We start from the raw sequence: 4,758 nt of genomic DNA, 5'->3' as shown, positions 1-4,758 counted from the left end.
AAAGTGGTGGAGCCAGGTTTCGGATGCACTCCTCTTGCTACTCTTGGAACAGTTATATCCAAAGCACGAAGAACATATTTACTCAACATTTGAGAAGACTAAGCTTCTACTTTAAAAGCAATTGTTCTTCTTTTCCTTCCAAAGTAGAGCATAGCTGTACTCTTTTGATAGAATTTATATGACCAATTTATATATATATATATATATATATATACTTATATATACTTTATATACTTATAAATTGGTCATATAAGTTTCATCAGACTTCGATGTCTGATAAAACCTCTCTGGGCCTCAGTTCCCTCCTCTAAGATACAAAAGAATTGCTCTGAATCGGTGTTTCCCAAATTGTGTTCTTCAGAACATTAATGTTCCCAAAATAACTATTTTATAGTTTGGGAGCTGAACGTAATTTAAGATCCAGTTCACATGGCTTAGACAGCGACAACACGGGGCTCTTCATTTCACTTGAACACGCAGCAGTGCAATGAAGCCCTCAAGGGCTCCGCCCGGTCTGCCTCTTCCCTGCGGCTCCCTCACCACCTTGGCTGGGGTTCCTCAACAGGAAGAAAACGGCGGGGGCAGTGAAGCAGGGTGCTTTCAGTCTGAGTGTCTCCTTTTATTGTTTAGAAACATTTTCCTCAGGTGTCTGCTAGGAACTCCCACCTCAATGGCCAGCCCTGCTTTCCACGCCCAGGCCGGCCCTTACCACCTGCAAGGGGAACCGGACCACCACTGGTGCAAACCAATCACGAGAGCCCCTTGCGGGGCGGAGGGGGGGTGGTGAGGCCCACCTCCCCTGAAGCACAGGATGAGAATAGGGGGATAGGGGGCAGGTACTAGGACACACTTACAGATCCCCTAGAAAGCAGAAAGACAGCAGCGGATGGCGACTGGGCAGGCGATGACCACGAATCGCTCTGGATGTCTAAGGCTGAGCTTTGCCGGGTTAGACAAAGCTGAGCAGGTTCCCTTGTGAGAAGACCTCGAGGCCTTTGCTAGGCTGGTGCGCGCCACCGCTGCGAGGGAGATGGAGTGCTCAGCACAGCTCAAACTGACTTAACCATAAAAAACTCCCCCCCCCAGAACACCCGTTAACATTTCTAGCCCATGAGTGTTCCCCAAAATACAATCTAGGAGATGCTTGAGGTGAACTCTAAGATCCCTTCCAATCATAATATTGTGCAACTATGTAAAAAATTTGATTCAGATTTGTTGAGATGCAAGAGATCTACAGATATTTAAGTAGCTCGCATACTGATGGGGGCCTCTGAGGGAAACCGGCGACACCCCCAAACTGGGCAATCTGAGATTTCATAAATGAGCTAGTTAACAAAACTGTGGAACCACAAGAGAGTGCGGGATCGCTCTAGACGTGACGAGGTGAGGGAAGCAAGTAGATTCCAGAACCAGAGGCGGAGAGCTGCCTGACAGGGGCTGTGACGCGCAGTCCGGGGGCGCGGCAGCCGCGAGCCCCTTTGCACACGCGCCTTCGGCGGGCGCCCCGGTGCCCCGCAGCCGCACGAGAGCGCGGCGGACGGGCCTGGGGCTGCGGCCCGGGGCGCCGGCCCCGCGGCGGGCGGAGCGGGCGGAGGGGGCGGGGCAGCAACGGGCAGAGGTCGGGCACAGCCGCCCCACGCCCCCTGCCCGCGGTCACCCTGCTCCAGCGCTCGCAGGGGAGCAGCGCTGAAGCCAGGCAGAGGCCGGCCAGCGTCTGGGCTCCCGGAGCCGTTGTGTAGAGTTCGAAACATCTCCAAGTGTCAAACGTGCACAACAGCGATCCTGCGAGATCGCTACGGTGATTGAATCAGATTACCCGTAAAAAGCGTCTGGCTCAGAGCGGGTCCTCCAGGAACGTTGTTTTACTCTGTTCCGTGTCCCCGACCCACCGGAGAGGCCGGCGCAGGCCAGGCGCTCTCTAGGCCGGGGGTCCTCACCGCAGAAAGCGCGGGGCCTGGGCCCGCGGGCGTAGCGCCGCGGCGGGCGGACTGGGCGACTCACGTTCCTGTCTCCAGGAGAATGCAGTGTTTCTAAACACTATTTCTAATTCAGCTTTAATGACACCATTTCTACTTCAGCCGGGATTTTAAAATTTTCGTTTGTGCTCCATCAGGGCCCCCCAAGCTGTTGGAGCGACCCAAGGAGCTTTAAGGCGCGCAGCCCCCGACGCCCGGCCCGCAGCCCGCTGAGCGCGGCCCCGAGCACCAGCCGCGACTCCGCGCGAAGCCCCGCGGGCGCTCGCTCCGACCGCGGCCGAGCCGCCGGCCTCCCGAGCGGCCTGCGGACGCCGACTCGGGCGGCCCCAGCCGAGGCACCGCGCCGTCGGCCGCCACGAGCTCCCCGGCAGAGCGACGCGGCTCCGCCCTCGGCGTTTAGTCAGGAACACACTGGGCGTGTGAACGGTCTCTGCCTCGGAGCTGCTACGAAAGCTTGGCGGCCCGCGCCACCTGCTGTCTTCGTCCAGGAAGACTCCCCTGGAAACCGGGGCGCCGGCGCACGTCCCTCTCCGCACACCGTGCGGGCCCGAGGGCACCGGGGCGGGGCGTCCGGCCGGGGCCTCCGCGTGGGCGTCGGGGGGCGGGGCGGGGCCGCGTCCCAGGGGAGCGGGGAGCCTGGGCTGCCGGGCAGCGGCGCGGGGGCAGAGCCCGAGCCCGGGGCGGGGCCCTCCCCTGGGGGGCGACAGGCACCGCGGGGCGGGGCTGGGGCAGGAAGAGGGGGCGGCAACGCCAGGAGAACGGCGGCGGCGGAGCCGGGAGGCTGCTTACACGCCGGGCGAGAGCAAGGGCGGGATGTGTTAAGAGGCACGAAAGCCAGGCTTCCCAGAAACGGTGCTTACAAGTACAGAAAGGAAGATAGCCTAATTGGTTTTCAACAGATAAATTTAAATACTGTATACACACACACAGGCGCATTTATACCTGTATGTATAACTATATTTCCTAGTTTTCTCTACTGAGATGACTTGAAAACAATGATACTTCAAAGGCAATGAGTACACCCAGCCCTTGGGTCTTGCCTTTTCCATACCGTTTTCCAGTCAGTGGAACCAGGGGCCTTGGAGAAATGGCTGATTACAAGGCAGGAGCAGGGACAATCTAAGATAAGTCTGGAAAATCTTGTGCCAGAAAGTAAGAAAGTGCTCGGAAATTGAGAACAGGACACAAGGGCCTGTTTCCACAATGTGATCAGCAATTAGCAACAGATTAATTTGATAGTAACAGATGGTAACCCACTGAGTGACAGAGGAAACCAGGACTCCATACAGATAAATAATACATGAATAATGTGAAGTTTGATGAGGAATATGGTATCTACGTAGTTTTAAAGCATCACCCCATACAATATTGTCTTGGAGGAGAAAAGAGTAACCATGTGAGAAGTCTGGCAGACACCTTAGTCAACTGATCAAAGTACCCATCACCAAGACCGGGATAGATAAAATGCAATGTGAGGAGACATTGCTTCTTCAATAGTCCTGTCAAAATTGCATGACCTGAATATAATCATAAGGAGCCATCAGACAAAGCCACACTGAGGGGCAGTCTACATAATAACTAGTCTGTAATCTTCAAAAATGTCCAGGTCATGGAAGTGAAGGAAACACTGTGGGACTGTGCCAAAAAGTGTGACACTAAAATGAAATGGGGTTCTCCAGTGGGTGCCCTGGGACAATGGGGGAACCATGAGCGGGGCGGGGTCTGAGGGCTGCTGCTAGAGATTCCGCTGTGCTAACTTCCTGATTTCGGTGGTTGCCTTGTGGTCCCACAGGACAGGATTCTCATTGGTGGGAAGGACACACTCTCATACTTGGGGAGTGATGGAGCATCGTGTCAACTTACTTTCAAGCCGTTCAGAGGGAAAAGTGCTTTGTCTCTTTACATCTTTCAGTAATTCTGTGATTGTTAAAAAAAAGTTATCGAGAAAAAATGAGCTCAACTGGATCTGACCCTGTAACAAATTACAGACTCATAATATGAGTATGTGTGGTAGCTTGGGGGCGCATATTAGCATATTATTTTAAGATTAGTTTATTCAGATCTAAGCTATGAGAAATGTCATAAATGTCAGATTTTACTCTACCTTAAATGATAGGGGAAAAAGATATGTCACTTTCACATGTGAAGGTCAAAGTAGGAAATAGAAGGAATACAGCCAGTAGAAAAACAAATATATTCTGCTCTTTGTTAAATAATTTTTAAAAAGCATCCATTAGGTTAATAATCATTTAATCAAACACATTATTTTTCTTTGGACATTTTTGTAATGAAACATCATTTAAAAACTGTCACCAGATCAGCTTCTGTGATGCAGTGAGAAAGCTCGAGGGGGTGGAACCTTGGGGCCCACCTTGCACTCACACGTGTCTTGGGGTGCTCCTGGGCGCCTGGCTCACCCGCTCGCAGGCACTCCTGGGCGCCTGGCTCAGCCACAGGTACGGCCCCTTCTTCCTGGCAGAGTACCTGCTGGTTCCATCCTAGAGTTCATCTCGAAACCAAGCTCCGAGGACTGGAGACAGTTTTTAAGACCTTTTCACCTCAGAATTCTTTATTTGGAGACCAGAAGGAAAGATTTTCTTTTAATTTTATTTTTTTAAGGAGTTCCACCAGTTTCATCTAAAAACTGCTGTTTCTTTCACAGTAACATGTTAGTGGGTCACGTTGACCCAGAACCCGGGGTTCAGTGGCATCTTCGTGCTCTGAAGTAGTGTCAGGGTAACAGGTTATTTAGTTCTTAAACTATGAAGCTTTATGTCCGGGG

This window comes from Pteronotus mesoamericanus, unplaced genomic scaffold (genome assembly GCF_021234165.1).
Source record: "Pteronotus mesoamericanus isolate MK-2021 breed Mesoamerican mustached bat unplaced genomic scaffold, CSHL_Meso_final contig_123, whole genome shotgun sequence".
Lineage (NCBI taxonomy): Eukaryota > Metazoa > Chordata > Mammalia > Chiroptera > Mormoopidae > Pteronotus > Pteronotus mesoamericanus.
The sequence above is the reverse complement of the archived record's forward strand: the minus strand, read 5'-3'. Positions refer to the sequence as shown.